Raw genomic sequence first — 23,604 nt, 5'->3', positions numbered from 1 at the left:
GCACGTGTGTGTGGACGATCGTGCACGTGTGTGTGGACGATCGTGCACGTGTGTGTGTGTGGACGATCGCCGCACGTGTGTGTGTGTGGACGATCGTCGCACGTGTGTGTGTGGACGATCGTCGCACGTGGTGGACGACATGCCACGTGTTGGACGATCGCCATACGGTAGTGAACATCTTCCATGCGATGAGGCGATCACAGGAGATGATGACTGGACATACTTGTATGGAGACACGATCGCCGTCTACGATAGCTGAACTCCCGTCAAGTGACGTGGACGATCGCCGTGCACGATAGCTGAACTCCCGTCGCGTGACGTGGACGATCGCCGTGAGCTGGAGACGGTAGCCGAACTTCCGTCACGTGACGTGGACGATCGCCGTGCACGATAGCTCTCCGTCAAAACGACCCGCGCAGCCACGCCAACGACAGACATGTGACACACACTGCGTAACCGCGTAACTGTAACGAGTGACACTAAGTAACTGTAACGAGTGACACTAAGTAACTGTAACGAGTGACGCTAAGTAACTGTAACGAGTGACACTAAGTAACTGTAACGAGTGACACTAAGTAACTGTAACGAGTGACACTAAGTAACTGTAACGAGTGACGCTAAGTAACTGTAACAAGTGACACTAAGTAACTGTAACGAGTGACACTAAGTAACTGTAACGAGTGACACTAAGTAACTGTAACGAGTGACACTAAGTAACTGTAACGAGTGACACTAAGTAACTGTAACGAGTGACACTAAGTAACTGTAACGAGTGACACTAAGTAACTGTAACGAGTGACACTAAGTAACTGTAACGAGTGACACTAAGTAACTGTAACAAGCGCCAAACTATCCCCCGGATGGCTCTCAGTCCGTCAAATTGGCAGCCCAAACCATCTTCGTATTTCAAGTATGAGGGATTTTTCCCTTTTTTTTTTATCTCTCACAAAAAATTGGCCGCCAAACAGCCATTCTGAATCCGTTAGAAATAAATAATTCCACACATCGGAAACAGAGTTAGGATTTCTTGTCCTACTCTAATAAAAATAACCTACGAGACTACACTCCAAATTTTCACTTTTATGCACATCATACACTAGACTACACTGCAAAATTTCAATTTGTTTAAAACACATAATGGACTACACACCAAATTTTCCCTTTATATTCACATATACTAGACTATACTCCAAATTTTCCTTATATATTTACCAAACACTAGACTACACTCCAAATTTCCACTTTAGAGACACCATAACTAAACTACACGCGAGATTATCACTCCAAATATTCACTTTCTATACACCCTATACCTATTTTTCACCTTCCAAACTCTAATTCTTATGATTTTAACCAACTTCCCTTTTCTTTTTGCGCATTCTGTTCGTCTGAGGCTTGTCCTTAATGAAGATTCAATAGAACATATATATATATATATATATATATATATATATATATATATATATATATATATATATATATATATATATATATATATATATATATATATTAAGAACAAGGTAAAACATCAGACTGCATGGTACTTGAATGTAATTACTTGTAAAAATATTAGCGTATCACTAAAACAGTCAAGTTACAATCACAAGACAAAGACATTGGATGTATCACTAAAGTGAAATCTTACAACAACAGTAGTAAAAAGATGATTAAAAATAGATGAGGGTGATTCATTCCCTCTAGCACCACAAACCAGCGCCGAACAGATCATAAAACCATTCTTATTAATCCTTGACTACAACGTACGGACGGACAATATAAACAGACTACAACGTACGGACGGACAATATAAACAGACTACAACGTACGGACGGACAATATAAACAGGCTACGAGGTGCGGACGGACAATATAAACAGGCTACGTGGCACGGACGGACAATATAAATAGGCTACAAGGTACGGACGGACAATATAAACAGGCTACAAGGTACGGACGGACAATATAAACAGGCTACAAGGTGCGGACGTACAATATAAACAGGCTACGAGGTACGGACGGACAATATAAACAGGCTACAAGGTACGGACGGACAATATAAACAGGCTACGAGGTACGGACGGACAATATAAACAGGCTACAAGGTACGGACGGACAATATAAACAGGCTACAAGGTACGGACGGACAATATAAACAGGCTACAAGGTACGGACGGACAATATAAACAGGCTACGAGGTGCGGACGGATAATATAAACAGGCTGACGGACAATATAAACAGACTACGAGGTACGGACGGATAATATAAACAGGCTACAAGGTACGGCCCCGGACAGTATAAAGAAGACATGGAGGTAACCAACGCTTTGCTTTACCTAACTAAATTAACTCGGACTGGCGCCCGGTATTTCAACCTAAACCATGTTTATCTTCTTTCCCTCCTCCTCCTCCTCCTCCTCCTCCTACGCCAGCCGTACGTCCGTACGTACGTCCGCGTCTGACGTGATGGCTTATCTGTTGATCTTGGTCGAGACATCGACCAGGCGGGCGGGCGGGCGGGCGGGCGGGCCGCCTCCCGCCCACATACAACCTCACGCAACCCAACACTGGCATTATTAACCCACGTCACACACACGATTTATTATTACACATTCCCTCACCTTCTACTGATAAAGCCATCGAACTAATACATATCTTTCTATCTACCTGTCATTCTTATTCATATATATATATATATATATATATATATATATATATATATATATATATATATATATATATATATATATATATATATATATATCCCTGGGGATAGGGGAGAAAGAATACTTCCCACGTATTCCCTGCGTGTCGTAGAAGGCGACTAAAAGGGAAGGAAGCGGGGGACTGGAAATCCTCCCTCTGTTTTTTTTTTTTTTAATTTTCCAAAAGAAGGAACAGAGAAGGGGGTCAGGTGAGGATGTTCCCTCAAAGGTCCAGTCCTCTGTTCTTAACGCTACCTTGCTAACGCGGGAAATAGCGAATAGTATGAAGAAGAATATATATATATATATATATATATATATATATATATATATATATATATATATATATATATCAAAAGAGCTACCTGTTGCATGCTAAGTGTTGTGTTGTTCCCGTCGATTTTGCTCATATTCCTTGTCCATCCATTTTTTTTTTCTTGTCCTGTTTTATGTGGTTTTTTCTATGTATCTTATTTTCCTACTTGTGCGCTGGCTACTTCCATCGCTGAGTTTGTTCGTGATTTTCCGCACATCTGCCGCATGGATACATGTCCGTCTGTCTGTGAGTATACGAGGCCAAATTTTTCTTAATATCGATAAAATCTTGTCCAATCAACATTTGCGGATTATAAAAGCCTTCAAACCTAAGGATTACTCTTGTGGTTAAGTGATTACTTCATTAGGAAGGACAGTTTCGGACGACAAATATTATGAGAACTGAACATCTCCAAAAATATTCTTTCTTTTCAGTGAGTAGAATCATAAGCATCTAAAACGCAGTAATGATAAAGTTAACCTTCCTGATTTAGGTTAGGTTATCAACAGTTGATTTTCATTGATATCACATGACAACTCGTGAAAATAGGAGCGCCTTACATATAGACAGTCACCGCCAACCATTCATTTTCAATCACGCACAGAAAGTCACTGTCCTTCACTACATGCAACACTAAAATTCATTTCGAAAATATGGAAGAGGACCACCACTTCACTCTGAAATTCCAAAAAGCATCATACATACATGATGTAAATTATCTTATTCTGAAAAGTATTTCCATTTCAAACAATGGGAGGAGTTATTTTCCTTTTTTATACGATTTCAACTTCATACCGAAATCCTTGCTGACCCCACAATTAATCACTCATTGCTTCCTGGTAGTTTACGCCACATAGTGCGTGAAATATACGCATGGACAAAGTGTAGGTATGTAACACCACGTTATATAGGTTAGACCCAAAACCTCGTCAAAATCACTCAAATAAAACATTCTTTAATTATAACAATGATGATGCAACAACAAATATTAATAATAATAATAATAATAATAATAATAATAATAAGAAGAAGAAGAAGAAGAAGAAGAAGAAGAGGAAGAAGAATAAGAATAATAATAATAATCGTGAAAACACAAAAGACCCCCAAAAAAAATCCTGCGTCTCACCTGAGGGTTGTGAGTGAGGAAGATGTCGCGAGATATGATTTACCAACCCGGCGCCGCAGGAGAGCACCGGCGGTAGCGATGATAATGATCCCAGCGATAAAAATGACACCGCGCGAGTGAGATAGACTATGGCGGGCAGCTTACGGCCCGGGCGACCGACCAGCCGTCGGACACGACCTGGTCGTAGCAACTGACCCGGGGCAGCAAAGGGAGGCGGGAGCCCAGGGTAAATAATCCACCTCCTCGGAGGAGGAGGAGGACCGGGGAAGAAGGCGGCGTCGGCGGAGGCAGCGGCGGCTTGGCGGCGACGACGGCGGTAATGTAAACAAACATCCCTCACATCCCATCCCGCCACAATACGACATTACGCTACGTTTGTGTCATAAGACCGACTCTGATCAGTTCCTGGTAAATGTGATCATGATCAAATGATGACTCTTGCCTTCTTTTCTTTATAGGTCAGTGGTGGCAAGACGGAGAAAAAAAGAAATTACATTTGGATATGAATTTTTATTTCCAAACCCGCTGAGGTAAAGTATCGAAGCCTATTAACAAATTTCATGTGGTTAAAAAAAGTTTTAATTAATCACAGTTATTCTTAAAGATATAAATCCGCTATTTACCACTGTCAATATAATGAACTCATTGATAAAAAGCTATCAAACGTTATCAAAAATAATCCCAATACTTAAATGATTTCATCAAAATGTAATCAGTCACTTATTACATTGTTTCGGCCAAGCGTAGCCACACACGAAAAACAGCATTTTCGTAACTGATAAACCTAACTAACACTACATGAACCATTACTATGCATACAGCAGACAAAACCTGTTACATGACTACAGTAAAGACGCGATACATACAGTAACAAGGCATTACCACTACTACAGTATAAGCTACGAACTTCCCTCACCGCATGAACACAGTGGTGTCCTTAAAACATTTGTCTGTATCAACGGGTAAATCTCATGACATCGCGCCACCTTTGTATATCACTATTACGAAAAGCCATCACCACTACGTAAAGACCTAGTCCTCCCCCTCACGCGATGACGTCAGGAAGACATAGGGAAGAGGGAAGGAAGGAGGGAGGAAGGGTGGGAGGGAGGTAGCAAGCAGCGCCGCGCCGCCACAGTCCGTCCGTTCCCTCCCCCCCAGGGAAGCTCTCCCCTGATTGTATAGCTCCCCCGAGCGTCACCTGCACTTCCCCCAACAAAACCCCCCCAGAGAGGAGACGTACGTACTACGGGGGATAGTGACTCAGGGGTAAAGCCTCGTTACTCAGCCTTACCTGGCCACGTGGGTCTCCCGGCCGACATAATTACCCACCTGAAACATTACTCATCCTCAAATCCTCCCTCCGCCAACCCTATAAAACCCCACTCGAGTCTCCCTCCGTCACCGGCGGTCGGGTATTTTACCGCGCTCTTTCTGATCACCAATTGCGTTTACCTATGTTACTTAGGCACAATTTGCCTCCCCTTTCTTTTTTTGAATTTAAATCCTCGTGTCTTAATAATTTATTATTTAATACGCTGTCTTTGACATCTTAGCCAACTCTATGTTAGGCGTTACCGAACTCTTTATCGCTATTCTTGTGTTGTTATTACGTTATTATGAAGTTCGTTAAAGTTGCCAAAATGTAGTTAAGCTTCGTTATGTTAGAGACGTCCACAGGTGCTGTACTGCTATCATCTCGTGGGGTCCGTCCATCATTCTTCTCTAGAACATTGTAGAAACGAAGTTTCCTTATCTTGAATAGCCTAGTGTTAACGGAACATGTTACGTTAACGTTACGGTAAAGATTTTGTGATGTTTCGTATACTTTTGAACGATCATGTTTACCGCCTACCATGCTGTGTGTGTGTGTGTGTGTGTGTGTGTGGCACATCACGAAAGACATACTCTTGTGTTATAATAGTAACGAATGAATGGAAGAATCTGAGTTATATAACGTACGTACACATCATACAAAATATTCTTAATATTATGGTAAGGAAAGTTTTAAGATATGGGGCATCATGAATACAGAACTCACTAAGATACAGTGCAAAAAAAAGGTAATTACATAAAGGTAATTACATAAAGGTAATTACATAAAGGTAATTACATCCAACCTCTGATTACCACAAGTTTTTTAGGAAATTACTGAGGTTTTAAAATCCTCAGCTTGGTGTGTGCGTACAGCCATGACATTATCATTATGTATGATCAAATGTATTACGTCCGCATGTATATATCTTCGTGCGTATGTGCCTTAAGTTAATGTATGTGTATAACAGCAAAAGCGAGCGAGTACTTGTGTGTGTATGTATATATATATATATATATATATATATATATATATATATATATATATATATATATATATATATATATACATACATATATATATATATATATATATATATATATATATATATATATATAAACACATCTACCATATATATATATATATATATATATATATATATATATATATATATGTATATTTGCGTGTGTGGACGTATGTATATACATGTGTATGGGGGTGGGTTGGGCCATTTCTTTCGTCTGTTTCCTTGCGCTACCTCGCAAATGCGGGAGACAGCGACAAAGCAAAAAAAAAAAAATAAAATATATATATATATATATATATATATATATATATGGTAGATGTGTTTTTCGGTATGTATGATGTATGTATGAATAGCGCTAAGGTGAGGGAGAGGAGCGGGGAATAAGTCATCCTCCCCCACACCCACCACCCACCTTCCTCCGACCCACACACACACACACACACACACACACACACTTGTTCACGACACCGGCCAAAATTTACACTAAGCTGTACAGTTCCACGCGCAGATTATCCCATCCTCCATCACGTCCGGGCTGGCTGCCTGGTCGCGACAACCATAGCGGGCAACCCGGACTGTTACGTCACGCACCCCCCCCCCCAGTTACTCCCTCTCCTCCCTCCTGCCTCCCTCCCTCCCGGCGCCCCGATAAGACGAACAGGCTGCGCGTCCGTGGCCCACTTATCAACGTACAACGGCCCAGACCACTTGTTGAAACTGTTTTATTGGGAACCTGATGTAGCCTAAAAAAAAAAAAGATATATACGGCGGGAGGGAAACAGGTTCTGACGTCACTGAAATGAAAAGATTCACCTTTATCAAGGTGGAGGGAGGGAGGGAGGGAGAGGGAGGGGGAGAGAGGAGAGGCATGGTCCCTCCCTCTCGACCATGTTCATCGAACACCCCTCCTCCCTCCCTCCCTTCCCCTTCCCCCCCTCGCATTTACAATACACTATGTATTTCAACTCTTTTTTTTTCTTTCTTTCTTCTTTTTTTTCTTGTCCTTTTGCAGAGTAGCGCCAAAATGTCCCACGGAGAAACTGGCGCCGGAAATTAAATCACTTTGGGATTTCCAGTCATCTTGTCCTATGTAATTACCACGGTGTCATATCCTACACACTACGTCTTGATCCTTCACTCTTGTTTTCCTTCCGACTGACGTGCAGGATGGAGTTTGTGGTGGGTGTGGGGGAAGAGCCTCCTGCTTTACTGTCCAGTCTCCATCTATACTTTACTGTCCTGTCTCCATCTATAGTGGTGAATGGGGAAGGAGCCTTCTGCTGTACTGTCCTGTCTCCATCTATAGTGGTGGGTGTGGGGAAGGAGCCTCCTGCTTTACTGTCCTGTCTCCATCTATGCTTTACTGTCCTGTCTCCATCTATAGTGGTGGGTGGGGACGGAGCCTCCTGCTTTACTGTGCTGTCTCCATCTATAATAGTGGTGGATAGTGAGCGGCCTCCATCCTGTCTCCATCTATGCTTTACTGTCCTGTCTCCATCTATAGTGGTGGGTGGGGAAGGAGCCTTCTGCTGTACTGTCCTGTCTCCATCTACAGTGGTGGATGGGGGAGGAGCCTCCTGCTTTACTGTGCTGTCTCCATCTATAATAGTGGTGGATAGTGAGCGGCCTCCATCCTGTCTCCATCTATACAGATTAGGTATTTGGGCTGACATTACTGTCGTCGTCCAGCAGATAACCAAACGAGCGAGGGAGGAGCCGACCTTACCTGTCCCTCGCCTCATTCCCACACCTCACAATCCTTTTGGCCTCAGTCCTACGTTAACGACCCTGGCCCGGATTCTCCAACGACCTCCACGAGTCGTGCACGACTACCAAGAGTAGTTAATCATTCGAGCACAACGGTACGGCTCCTAAGCACGACGGTACGGCCCCTGAGTACGACGGTACGGCCCCTGAGTACGACGGTACGACCCCTAAGCACGGCAGTACGACCTCTGAGCACGACGGTACGGCCCTTGAGCATGATGGTACAGCCCCTGAGCACGACGGTACGGCCCCTGAGCACGACGGTACGACCCCTGAGCACGACGGTACGGCCCCTGAGCACGGCGGTACGGCCCCTGAGCACGACGGTACGGCCCCTGAGCACGGCGGTACGGCCCTTGAGCACGACGGTACGGCCCCTGAGCACGGCGGTACGGCCCTTGAGCACGACGGTACGACCCCTGAGCACGACGGTACGACCCCTGAGCCTGACGGTACGGCCCTTGAGCACGATGGTACGGTCTTGGAGCACGACGGTATACTCCCCTTGAGTACGGCGGTACGGCCTTAGAGCACGGGAATGATGACCTGACCTTTGATTTGACCCTTAAAGGTCAGACAGAGGCCAAGGCATCATACCCAAGGGTCACATGGTCCTCCTCGAGGGTCACATGGTCCTCCTCGAGAGTCACCCAGTCGTGCCCTAAAGAACGCTCAGTGTTCCATGACACGAACGCTCAGTGTTCCACACACGAACGCTCAGTGTTCCAGACACGAACGCTCAGTATTCCATGACACGAACGCTCAGTATTCCATGACACGAACGCTCAGTGTTCCAGACACGAACGCTCAGTGTTCCATGACACGAACGCTCAGTGTTCCAGACACGAACGCTCAGTGTTCCATAACACGAACGCTCAGTGTTCCAGACACGAACGCTCAGTATTCCATGACACGAACGCTCAGTGTTCCACACACGAACGCTCAGTATTCCATGACACGAACGCTCAGTGTTCCAGACACGAACGCTCAGTGTTCCAGGCACGAACGCTCCAGTATTCCATGTCACGAACGCTCCAGTATTCCATGACACGAACGCTCAGTGTTCCAGACACGAACGCTCAGTGTTCCATGACACGAACGCTCAGTGTTCCATGACACGAACGCTCAGTATTCCATGACACGAACGCTCAGTGTTCCAGACACGAACGCTCAGTGTTCCATGACACGAACGCTCAGTGTTCCATGACACGAACGCTCAGTGTTCCATGACACGAACGCTCAGTGTTCCATGACACGAACGCTCAGTGTTCCATGACACGAACGCTCAGTGTTCCATGACACGAACGCTCAGTGTTCCAGACACGAACGTTCTGATATTCCAGACACGAACGTTTCAGTCATCCAATATTCCAGACACGAACGTTTCGGTCACCCAATATTCCAGATACGAACGCCTCAGCACTTCAGGCACAAACGTTTCAGTAATCCGGTGCACGAATGCTTCAGTATTCCGGCCACGAATGCTTCAGCACTCCAGGTACGAACGCTCCACTATTCCAGGCACGAATGCTTCAGGTATTCACGACGCAAACGCACGAATACTACACGAATGCTTCAGTACTCCGGGCACGAATGCTTCGGGTATTCACGACACAAACGCACGAATACTACACGGAGACCTTTTGTTTCCCACCACCTCCTCCTCCTCCTCCGGCAGAGGTCGGTGCCACACACGTCAACCTGAGACAATATCTGTCCCACACTCGAGTTCCTGTGGTGTGTATCCCTCCCTCACCTCACCTCCGCCACCTCCCTCACCTCCGCCACCTCCCTCACCTCCGCCACCTCACCTCACCTCCGCCACCTCCCTCACCTCCGCCACCTCACCTCACCTCCGCCACCTCCCTCACCTCCGCCACCTCACCTCACCTCCGCCACCACCTTGATCTTCCTCAATCATCACTCCTCCTCAGCGCCTAATTATATACTCAGCTCTCGGTACAACCATAGCATTATCTCCCAGTGTCATTAGTCTCAGCTCCTAGTATCATTACGCTATCACTTCCCCAGTATGATCAGTCCCAGCTCCAAGCGTAAACAGTCTTAGCTCCCGATATAATCAGTCTCAGCTCCTAGTATAATTAGTCTCAGCTCCTGGTATAATTAGTCTCAGCTCCTGGTATAATTAGTCTCACCTAGTATAATTAGTCAGCTCCTAGTATAATTAGTCTCAGCTCCCGATAAAATCAGTCTCAGGTCCTAGTATAATTAGTCTCAGCTACTAATATAATTAGCCTCAGCTCCTGGTATAATTAGCCTCAGCTCGTAGTATAATTAGTCTCACCACCTAGTATAATTAGTCAGCTCGTAGTATAATTAGTCTTACCTATTATAATTAGTTTCAGCTCCTGGTATAATTAGTCTCAGCTCCTGGTATAATTAGTCTCAGCTCCTGGTATAATTAGTTTCAGCTCCTGGTATAATTAGTCTCAGCTCCTGGTATAATTAGTTTCAGCTCCTGGTATAATTAGTCTCAGCTCCTGGTATAATTAGCCTCAGCTCCTGGTATAATTAGCCTCAGCTCCTGGTATAATTAGTTTCAGCTCCTGGTATAATTAGTCTCATCTCCTGGTATAATTAGTTTCAGCTCCTGGTATAATTAGTCTCAGCTCCTGGTATAATTAGTCTCAGCTCCTGGTATAATTAGCCTCAGCTCCTGGTATAATTAGCCTCAGCTCCTGGTATAATTAGCCTCAGCTCCTGGTATAATCAGTCTCAGCTCCTGGTATAATTAGCCTCAGCTCCTGGTATAATCAGTCTCAGCTCCTGGTATAATTAGTCTCAGCTCCTGGTATAATTAGCCTCAGCTCCTGGTATAATTAGCCTCAGCTCCTGGTATAATTAGCCTCAGCTCCTGGTATAATTAGCCTCAGCTCCTGGTATAATCAGTCTCAGCTCCTGGTATAATTAGCCTCAGCTCCTGGTATAATTAGCCTCAGCTCCTGGTATAATCAGTCTCAGCTCCTGGTATAATTAGCCTCAGCTCCTGGTATAATCAGTCTCAGCTCCTGGTATAATTAGTCTCAGCTCCTGGTATAATTAGCCTCAGCTCCTGGTATAATCAGTCTCAGCTCCTGGTATAATTAGCCTCAGCTCCTGGTATAATTAGCCTCAGCTCCTGGTATAATTAGTCTCAGCTCCTGGTATAATTAGCCTCAGCTCCTGGTATAATTAGTCTCAGCTCCTGGTATAATTAGCCTCAGCTCCTGGTATAATCAGTCTCAGCTCCTGGTATAATTAGCCTCAGCTCCTGGTATAATTAGCCTCAGCTCCTGGTATAATTAGTCTCAGCTCCTGGTATAATTAATCACAGCACTTAATGCTTATTTCAGTCTCAGCTTCAGGTATAATAATAATCCTCAGTCGCTGGGTTGTTATCATCTCAGTTCTTGGGTGTAATCCCCACCCACTCACCTCCCCTCCACACACCCACTCCCCATCCACTCACCTCCCCTCCACACATCCACTCCACATCCACTCACCTCCCCTCCACCCACCCACTCCCCATCCACTCACCTCCCCTCCACACACCCACTCCCCATCCACTCACCTCCCCTCCACCTTCCCCCTCCCCATCCACTCACCTCCCCTCCACCTTCCCCCTCCCCATCCACTCACCTCCCCTCCACCCACCCACTCCCCATCCACACACCTCCCCTCCACTACCTCACTCCCATGATTCCTTCCCCCGGCCCGTTACGTACGTACGACCACAGCCATAACTTACGTCGCTTAACCACCTGAGCAACGTCGGTACGACCCGCAGGCTATGATGCAGCCTGACTCTTGGACCTGATCCTCTTGAAAATCAGGTTGAAAGGCCTGGTCATCAAACCCAAGGGTCGTACCGGCATGCTCAAGGGTCGTACCATCATCATCAAGGGTCGCACCGTCGTGCTCAAGGGTCGTACCGCCATTATCAAGGGTCGTAACGTCGTACTTTAAGGTCGTACCGTCCTGCTCAAGGGTCGTACCGTCGTACCGCCATTATCAAGGTGTCGTAACGTCGTACTTTAAAGTCGTACCGTCCTGCTCAAGGGTCGCACCGTCGTACCGCCATTATCAAGGGTCGTTACGTCGTACTCTAGGGTCGTATCGTCCTGCTCAAGTGTCGTACCGTCGTACCGCCATTATCAAGGGTCGTAACGTCGTACTCTAGGGTCGTACCGTCGTACCGCCATTATCAAGGGTCGTTACGTCGTACTCTAGGGTCGTACCGTCCTGCTCAAGTGTCGTACCGTCGTACTCAAGCGTCGTACCGTCGCGCTCGAGGTCTCAAGAAGAGGAAATCTAAACACAATTACCAAAATCCTCTCCGATAATACAAGACTACCCCTGCTGCGTTACGCGGCGCAGAGCCTTAATAAAAAAAAAAAACCTCAACAAAATCCCGCAGGAGAGGCCAAACTACCAAACAAATGAACAAACTTTTATATAAAAAATATCCCAACAACATGAGCGACAGACGGGGTAAAAGAAAACGGACACAAGCGTAAACTTCGGTAAGAAGTATTTAACCCCAAGCGTAATCTAGCAGTCCAAATCACGAGTCAATAATTCATGAAAAGAAAACAATATGTTAAGGTAAACATCCTATAGATTTTCCCCCCTACCGTAAACCCACACCCCCGCGCAAACCCTTCCATTACACAGAGGACGGGATATGATTTACGAAGATCTTAACGTAGGCAACGCTCCAACCCGAAAATAGAAAACGCGGCTCCTAATCTGACTCCCTCATATGAATAACTATATAATTATATCCTTAAACCCAACAGCAGATCGCCTGAGGACCGAGGTGGGGCCGGAGTCGGGATATGTAAGTTACGAGGAGATAATGGCGGCAGAGGTGCTACTTACACGAGAGAAAATGGAGAATGCGGTACTCACTTCCCATCTATATTAATGGTTTTAATTATTACGGGGACCGACCGACTTGCGTACGTCCTCTACACAGATAAGGGTCAGTCAGTGAGATGCGCGTCACGGGCGCATGAAGCCAGAGAAAATGGAGAATGCGGTACTCACTTCCCATCTATTTTAATGGTTTTAATTATTACGGGGACCGACTGATTTACGTACGTCCTCTGCACAGATAAGGGTCAGTCAGTCAGTCAGACGTGCGTCACGGGCGCGTGAAGCGTCAAGATGCACAGGGGAAACGGTAGAAAAAATGTCAACATTGTGAGGGTGAGTGGCGCGCGCAGGAAACTGGGAGCGACATGTACCGCTGAAGTGTAGCGCTACCATGAGCCGCTACTTCGCTGACGCGGGAAGCAGCGATCAAGTATAAAGGGGGAAAATATATTATATATATATATATATATATATATATATATATATATATATATATATATATATATATATATATCCCTGGGGATAGGGGAGAAAGAATACTTCCCACGTATTCCCTGCGTGTCGTACAAGGCGACTAAAAGGGGAGGTAGCGGGAGGCTGGAAATCATCCCCAATTTCTACTTTCTCAAAAGAAGGAACAGAGAAGGGGGCCAAGTGAGGATTTTTCCCACTAAGGCTCAGTCATCTGTTCTTGGCGCTACCTCGCTAATGCGGGAAATGGCGAATATGTATTAAAAAAAAAATCGCGCTTGTTCGCCGTTTCCCGCGTCTGCGAGGTAACGCCAGGAACGGACGAAGAAAGACCTTATTTGCCTCACATACATTCTCTTGCTCTCACGTGTAATGCACAAAAACCACATCCAGGCGCCACCCCCACAGGCCATTCCCTGGTTTTCTCTGGCTACTTCACATGCCCTGGTTCAGTTCATTTACAGTGCGTCGCCTCCTGTACACCACGTCGCTCCAATTCAGTCTATCTCATGCACGCCTCTCACCGTACTGCAATATCAAGCAACGAATACTTATAAAAATAAAATAAATCACCCCATCCTTCCACCTCCAATTTGGTCTCCCACTCCTTGTTCCCTTCATCTCTGACACATATATCCTCTTGGTCAATCTTTCCTCACTCATTCTTTCTGTATGTCCAAACGATTTCACACACTCTCTTCTGCTCTCTCAACCACACACTCTGTTTATTACCACACATCTCTCTTACCCTTTCATTAATTACTCGACCAAACAACCTCACATTACATACTGTCCACAAATATCTGATTTCCAGCACCTCCACCTTCCCTGGCACATCATCGTCAGTAGCCCATCATGACTTGCACCCACAACCTCTCCTTCCACACGTGTATTCATCGATGCTTCCAGAACCTTTGCCTCCTAACTCACCCTATGACTCACTTCACTGCCAACCCCCTATCCTTCAAACCTGCTAAACTCTATTCACTTTCATCTCCCTCCTTTTACACTTTCCCAAATACCAACTTCTGCAGCTTCTCAACAAACAACTGATTCACTTCCAGGCCCTCCCGTCCCCTACAGACTGCATACTCGCCCTTCTCTCCAAGACTCTTGTATTTACCTCCCTTACCGACCAAACCATAAAAGATTAAAAACCATGGTGACATCACAAACCCCTGCAGCAGACCAACCTTCACGAAGACTATTCACACTGTTTTCTTACTCGTGCAAACGCCTTAAACACTTAATAATAACTTCTCATTGCTTCTAGCAGCTTACCTCCCACGCCATATGCTCTTAAGACCTTCTCCAAAGCATCTCTATCACCCCTATCGTATGTCTTCTCCAGATCCATGAATGCCACATATAAATCCATATGTTTCTCTGAGTACTTCTCACATACATTCTTCAAAACAAATATATGATCCACACATCCTCTACCACTTCTGAAACCACACTGCTCTTCCCCTGTCTGATGCTCTATACATGCCTTTATTCTCTTAATCAATACCCTCCCATGCAACTTACTAGGTATACTCAACAAACTTATACCTCCGTAGTTCGAATACTAATCTTCATACTCTTTACCTTTACACAGTGGCACTATATACATGCATTCCACCAGTCACTTCACCATTATCCATACACAGACTGAACATCCTTACCAACCAGTCAACAACACAGTCACCTCCTTTCTTAATAAATTCAACTGCGATCCCATCCACTCTCAGCCGCCTTGCCGCATTTCATATTACGCAACCCTTTCACCACCTCTTCTCTCTTCACCAACCAATTTCCCATGACTCTCACTTTGCATATCACCCCCTACCAAACACCCTACATCAATCGCATAGATATACATAGTGACCGACCCGGCGCGGGCAAGACATACCCCTGCTGTGGCCATCTCGGGTAAAAAACAAAAAGCGTAAGAAAAAGAAGGAAGAAATCCACAAGAGCTCCACACAACACACGGCTGGAGACTCGCCATCTACAAGTAGGAAATACAGGAAGATGGGGAGATGAAGGAAAGGTGAATTGGACGACGGTTCAGCTGTTCAAACGGAGGAAGGTTGGTCTTCACGCAGAACCAGTGGGAAGAAGCAGGTATAGGTGAGGGGCTGGGACACACACACACACACACACACACACACACACACACACGAGCAGCTCACGGGAGCAGTGGCGGAAATAATACATGTAGAAAAGGGGAGAGAAAAGCAACAGAGGATGAATACATAGTGCAACAATCCCAACTTCACCAGTACAACCCCCAAGCATTACCAGCATAACCCTCTCAAGCTTCACCAGTACAACCTTCCCCAAGCTTCACCAGTACAACCCCCCCCTCCACCCAAGCTTCACCAGTACAACCTTCCCCAAGCTTCACCAGTACAACCCCCCCCTCCACCCAAGCTTCACCAGTACAACCCATCAGCTTCACCGGCACAATAACCCCAGCTTCATCAATGCAACAACCCCTGCTTCACCAGTACAACTCCCCCCGCCCCAAGCTTCACCAGTAAAACCCACCCAAGCTTCACCAGTACAACCCCCCAAGCTTCACCGGCACAATAACCCCAGCTTCATCAATGCAACAACCCCTGCTTCACCAGTACAACTCCCCCCGCCCCAAGCTTCACCAGTAAAACCCACCCAAGCTTCACCAGTACAACCCCCCAAGCTTCACCGGTACAATAACCCCAGCTTCATCAATGCAACAACCCCAGCTTCATCAGTACAACAACCCCAGCTTCATCAGTACAATTCCCCTTCCAGCTTCACCAGTACAACCCCCTCAAGCTTCACCAGTAGATTTCCCCCCCTAAGCTTCACCAGCACAACTCCCCCCCCCCCACCAAGCTTCACCAGGACAACCTCAGCTTCATCAGTACAACCCCCATTCCAGCTTCATCAGTACGACCCCCCTTCCAGCTTCACCAGTACAACCTCAGCTTCATCAGTACAACCCCCTCTTCCAGCTTCACCAGGACAACCTCAGCTTCATCAGTACAACCTCAGCTTCACCAGTACAACCCCCCTTCCAGCTTCACCAGGACAACCTCAGCTTCATCAGTACAACCCCCATTCCAGCTTCATCAGTACGACCCCCCTTCCAGCTTCACCAGGACAACCTCAGCTTCATCAGTACAACCCCCTCTTCCAGCTTCACCAGTACAACCTCAGCTTCATCAGTACAATTCCAGCTTCACCAGGACAACCTCAGCTTCATCAGTACAACCCCCTCTTCCAGCTTCACCAGTACAACCTCAGCTTCATCAGTACAATTCCAGCTTCACCAGTACAACCTCAGCTTCATCAGTACAACCCCCCCTTCCAGCTTCACCAGGACAACCTCAGCTTCATCAGTACAACCCACCACCAAGCTTCACCAGGACAACCTCAGCTTCATTAGTACAACCCCCTCTTCCAGCTTCACCAGGACAACCTCAGCTTCATCAGTACAACCCCCATTCCAGCTTCACCAGGACAACCTCAGCCGAAGCCTTCAACTCCCAAGCTATCATAATCCAGTGGACGTTTTTCTTTCTTCAACATTCTACATAAATCTGACAGCTGTTTTGAACAACATTAAACTAGGGACCTGTGTTCCTACTACGTCATGTTGCAGAACTGCCAACATTAACGAACTGTGAAGACAGTATATATATATACAATACGGGATAAGGATCGCGAAATATGGTAAATACTGTTGTGGGTGTCGCGAAATAAAATACTGTTGCGGGTGTCGCGAAATAGGGTAAATATGATTATTGGGTGTCGCGAAATATGGTAAATATGATTATTGGGTGTCGCGAAATATGGTGAATATGATTATTGGGTGTCGCGAAATATGGTAAATATGGTTTTTGGGTGGCGGGAAATATGGTAAATACTGTTGTGGGTGTCGCGAAATATGGTACTGTTGTGGGTGTCGCGAAATATGGTACTGTTGTGGGTGTCGCGAAATATGTTACTGTTGTGGGTGTCGCGAAATATGGTAAATACTGTTGTGGGTGTCGCGAATATGGTAAATATGGTTACTGGGTGTCGCGAAATATGGTAAATATGATTGGGTGTCGCGAAATATGGTAAATATGTTTTTTGGGTGGCGCGAAATATGGTAAATACTGTTGTGGGTGTCGCGAAATATGGTAAATATGGTTATTGGGTGTCGCAAAATATGGTAATTATAGTTTTTGGTTGGCGCGAAATATGGTAAATACGGGTATAGGGTGTCGCGAAAAATGGTAAATATGGAAGACGTCTGCTGCCGCGAAAATGATAAATACGGTTGTGGGTGTCGCGAAATATGGTAAATCAAGTTTAGGATGGTTTGTGTGAGAAATCTATAAGGCTGGCACGGAAGCCTTTCGATAGCTGGTGACACGATGTTTTATTACGTTAAGTTGTGAGTTGTGTGGTCGAGGAGGAGGAGGAGGAGGAAGAGAAGGAGGAGGAGTGTGTTAGAAATACATACTGGAGTGCGGGAAGGGTGCGTGATCCCACTGAAGGTATTCAGTTGTGGTAATGGAAGGGGGTCAAAAAATACGTGAAATCACAGCTGAGTGTGTGAGGGGATGACTCCGGTGTGATACTGAACCAGGGAGACAGAGGATGGGATATACCCTCGCTGCTATAGGCAGATGAGGCGGTGGTGTTGGCTACGTCAGACCTAGTCTCTGTGAGGAGGGAGGGAAAGTGTAGAATTAGCAGTCAGAATTACCGGCTGGACTTTTTTAAAACCTTACCATCTGGGGCGGACTAGATAACTAACTATTCCTTACGTACATATCAATACGTTTTCACACCTCAGTTCGGGTTTTTTTTTTGACACGTCTGTTTTATCACCATAATCTTATTATACCAGTTCTCTTGGGGCTGTTCTTATTTTGTCTTGCGTCATCTCGTTCACTAGAAGGTCCGGCGTAGAACAGGGGCTCCTGTCCGAGGCTGTGTGGCCTCAAGGGACAGGGCGAGGCCCACTTAACACTCGCACACACACACACACACACACACACGCCTTACATCATCATGCACACCACCATAATAACATTAACAGAGAGAGAGAGAGAGAGACTCCTATAAACCAGATACAAATGACATGTGGGAAGTACAAAGAAAGATATCCTACTGTATGAATATATCACAACAGTTAATATCTGCATTCATCTGTTATCCACAACACCAAAACATGTACACTATACTTCAAAAACTAAAGCAGTTATATATATATATATATATATATATATATATATATATATATATATATATATATATATATATATATATATATATATATATATATATATCATACTTTGTTACCTGACTATAGAAAAGGCATTCCCAACAGCAAAAAAAAGACTAAGTATATATATTCGTGAAGAAGCTAACCCCACAGCATATATATATATATATATATATATATATATATATATATATATATATATTAGGAAACAGACGAAAGAAATGGCCCAACCCACCCCCATACACATGTATATACATACACGTCCACACACGCAAATATACATACCCACACAGCTTTCCATGGTTTACCCCAGATGCTTCACATGCCCTGATTCAATCCACTGACAGCACGTCAACCCCGGTATACCACATCGATCCAATTCACTCTATTCCTTGCCCTCCTTTCACCCTCCTGCATGTTCAGGCCCCGATCACACAAAATCTTTTTCACTCCATCTTTCCACCTCCAATTTGGTCACCCACTTCTCCTCGTTCCCTCCACCTCCAACACATATATCCTCTTGGTCAATCTTTCCTCACTCATTCTCTCCATGTGCCCAAACCATTTCAAAACACCCTCTTCTGCTCTCTCAACCACGCTCTTTTTATTTCCACACATCTCTCTTACCCTTACGTTACTTACTCGATCAAACCACCTCACACCACACATTGTCCTCAAACATCTCATTTCCAGCACATCCACCCTCCTGCGCACAACTCTATCCATAGCCCACGCCTCGCAACCATACAACATTGTTGGAACCACTATTCCTTCAAACATACCCATTTTTGCTTTCCGAGATAATGTTCTCGACTTCCACACATTCTTCAAGGCTCCCAGGATTTTCGCCCCCTCCCCCACCCTATGATCCACTTCCGCTTCCATGGTTCCATCTGCTGCCAGATCCACTCCCAGATATCTAAAACACTTTACTTCCTCCAGTTTTTCTCCATTCAAACTTACCTCCCAATTGACTTGACCCTCAACCCTACTGTACCTAATAACCTTGCTCTTATTCACATTTACTCTTAACTTTCTTCTTTCACACACTTTACCAAACTCAGTCACCAGCTTCTGCAGTTTCTCACATGAATCAGCCACCAGCGCTGTATCATCAGCGAACAACAACTGACTCACCTCCCAAGCTCTCTCATCCACAACAGACTTCATACTTGCCCCTCTTTCCAAAACTCTTGCATTCACCTCCCTAACAACCCCATCCATAAACAAATTAAACAACCATGGAGACATCACACACCCCTGCCGCAAACCTACATTCACTGAGAACCAATCACTTCCCTCTCTTCCTACACGTACACATGCCTTACATCCTCGATAAAAACTTTTCACTGCTTCTAACAACTTGCATCCCACACCATATATTCTTAATACCTTCCACAGAGCATCTCTATCAACTCTATCATATGCCTTCTCCAGATCCATAAATGCTACATACAAATCCATTTGCTTTTCTAAGTATTTCTCACATACATTCTTCAAAGCAAACACCTGATCCACACATCCTCTACCACTTCTGAAACCACACTGCTCTTCCCCAATCTGATGCTCTGTACATGCCTTCACCCCCTCAATCAATACCCTCCCATATAATTTTCCAAGAATACTCAACAAACTTATACCTCTGAAATTTGAGCACTCACTCTTATCCCCTTTGCCTTTGTACAATGGCACTATGCACGCATTCCGCTAATCCTCAGGCACCTCACCATGAGTTATACATACATTAAATAACCTTACCAACCAGTCAATAATACAGTCACCCCCTTTTTTTAATAAATTCCACTGCAATACCATCCAAACCTGCTGCCTTGCCGGCTTTCATCTTCCGCAAAGCTTTTACTACCTCTTCTCTGTTTACCAAATCATTTTCCCTAACCCTCTCACTTTGCACACCACCTCGACCAAAACACCCTATATCTGCCACTCTATCATCAAACACATTCAACAAACCTTCAATATATATATATATATATATATATATATATATATATATATATATATATATTATCCCTGGGGTAGAGAAAGAATACTTCTCACGTATTCCTTGCGTCATAGAAGACGAGTAAAAGGGGAGAGAGCGGGGGAATGGAAATCCTCCATACTCATTTTTAATTTTCCAAAAGATGGAACAAAGAATGGGGCCAAGTGAGGATATTCCCTCAAAGGCTCAGTCCTCTGTTCTTAACGCTACCTCGCTAACGCGGGAAATGGCGGTGTGTGTGTGTGTGTGTGTGTGTGTGTGTGTATATATATATATATATATATATATATATATATATATATATATATATATATATATATATATATATGCTTTAAGACAAGCACTTCCAAAATTAAATGTGCATAATACACTGATACTAAAAATAATTCAGACAAGACAAAAGACAAAAGAAAAAAAAAAATGCAATTTACATTTACCAGCGCTTCTCAGAAAAAGTGGAATTTACGAGCAAGTCTGGCCAAGACGTAAGGTTATCACGAGTTATTTACCGGGAGGCCAGCTCAACCTTACGTACAGCTACCAGTAAGGCAGTCAAACAGTTCTTAACATGACATCCCTACCAACACAATATGCTTATATACTTACTATTCCTTTCCCTGTCACATAAACATAGATCAAAAAAAGTTCTAATATATATATATATATATATATATATATATATATATATATATATATATATATATATATATATATATATATATATATATGAGAATATTTACATAAAAACATTGGCTAACGAAAATTTCATTAAGGCGACCATGCGTAATGACAACAAAGACCCGCTGTAAAAATGCTGTTCACTGCAGAAAACGAGGCTTTCTGGTCGTTCCGTGTGTGTGTGTGTGTCCTCGAGCCACCTCAGAAGGACCAATTACTGCTGCAACAACTTGCCCAGCAGCAGTTCAACACGCATGACTGTTGGAGACACACACAATGGTGATAGCCCGCGAAAACCCGTGTGTCCCTTGAATATGTTTAGCGGAATTCAAGTGTCATTTCTAGCCGCTGAAGGAGATTTCAAAATCACAATTATATTTCACATTACATATCGTCTGGTCGTATCTACCAACAAGGCAACAGAGTTCATCAACCAGGGTGAATAAAATGAAGAATTCCTCGTTTTAAAACTCTTCATTTCAACAGGGTTTCCAATTCACGTACACTGTACCACCAGCTGTACTACAAGTGTACTAGAGAGAAAAACCATAGATTCTCTAACTGAGCCAGTTCGCGAACGGCTTCACCAGCCACCAGGCCGCCAGCAGCCACTCACTAACAACAGTTGGGAATGCGTGGCATCCCACACGACAACGCTCAAACGGCCTCGTTAACCACGGTAGGCCTAGACCTAACCTAGACACGGTCAAAATACTGCAATCTAACCCCAACCTGAAGGAGGCCTCTGGCCCTTCCGTGCTGCAGGGGAAAATTACACAGGGCACGCCACTGGGTTCCTTACCTTTCCACAAGGAGCAACCGCCGCAAGGACGTCCCACAGGAGGAGCTCACTACCGTACCGTCTGGACGCGACCGCAACGCCACTCGGAATGACAGCCCGTCAAAAGTGTACGGTCAGGAGGCCCGTACCCTCCGCCCCCAGCTGGCCAGCACTGACTACCTTCAGCGTCACCGTCAGCGTGGTGGCGTGGCCAGGCCGCCGTGAGGCAGTGTTACAGGTGACCTCGAGGGATCCTGGGCCCAGCACCACGTCTCAGACCCCCATACTCCACCCCTTCTGTAGTGCTAAAGTGTATTAATAACTGATTAGTCTTCCAGTGGCGAGCGACATTACCAAAGACGCCTCGTTTTGGTCTAGGACGCACTAAATATGTTCGTGTTTTATTAGCCCGTAATGGACGGTACAACGTATATCTTCACTTCTTCATGATTTTTGCAATTACCTACGTCATTCGCATGAGAACGAGAGGGGGGGCCGGTATCGATGCATTACGGCTTACTTCATAAAAATTATATCGGAGTGAAATCAAAAGACTTGTCCACCATACGGGTAACATGAGAGGCTCCGCCCCCTGAGCGAGATGAACCAATCAGGGAGCGGGTAACTTACATCACTGCAGGAGATCTGGCCGTGGCCACGCCCCCCTCCCCGAGTAGGGTTACAAACGAGGGCTCATTTTCGACATTTTGATTAGATAGAGACATTTACAGGCAATTAATCTAAATATAGACGATGGACAATACTAAATGTATAAAATTCAGTGTAAATCTATTCATTAGCGTCAAGGAAGCTCTGAGAGAGAGGAAAATACACAATATACAATGATGTTGCAGGTGATGAGAGCGCGAAAGTCGTTATACTATTTATTTTCTGTAATTCAATATAGATAATAATACAATACCTGGTGTTGGAGATTTATGGTCGCTTCTGTGATTAATCAAAAAGCTTTCAAAACACGAGACCTGTAACTGACGGCCATTTGCAGCCATAAACGGGTAACAAGATCGTAAAACTAGATTTGACAAGTCCTTGTCAATTTATTTTTTTTATATTCTTAGACGAATCAATAAATCATTTTGACAGTGAAATGAGGACATAGAATTCACTGAAACAGAAGAGAGATTATAACTACGATACAGTGGACAGCGACTTAGCAGTGTGTATGTATGGACCTGCACAAAGGATATGGAAGATTTTAAATGGAAAACTGATAATAAAATAAAGGTATATAACAAATTCTTTAAATTACAAGTTAATTCGATAAGTATTT

General features: G+C 44.7%; 1 protein-coding gene across 1 annotated transcript in view; it reads right to left on the bottom strand.

Moving 5' to 3' along the window:
• The window catches only part of LOC139751483 (protein Wnt-2b-like), a 197,524-nt gene extending 174,915 nt beyond the window's left edge, over positions 1 to 22,609 (bottom strand). Inside the window, exon 1 of the mRNA XM_071666935.1 lies at positions 22,335 to 22,609. The gene's annotated coding sequence lies outside the window, so the exon portion shown is untranslated. The remainder of the gene's footprint in view (positions 1 to 22,334) is intronic.
• Between the last annotated feature and the right edge of the window lie 995 nt (positions 22,610 to 23,604).

This window comes from Panulirus ornatus, chromosome 11 (genome assembly GCF_036320965.1).
Source record: "Panulirus ornatus isolate Po-2019 chromosome 11, ASM3632096v1, whole genome shotgun sequence".
Lineage (NCBI taxonomy): Eukaryota > Metazoa > Arthropoda > Malacostraca > Decapoda > Palinuridae > Panulirus > Panulirus ornatus.
Note: the sequence above shows the minus strand (reverse complement) of the source record. Positions and strands in the feature narration are given on the sequence as shown.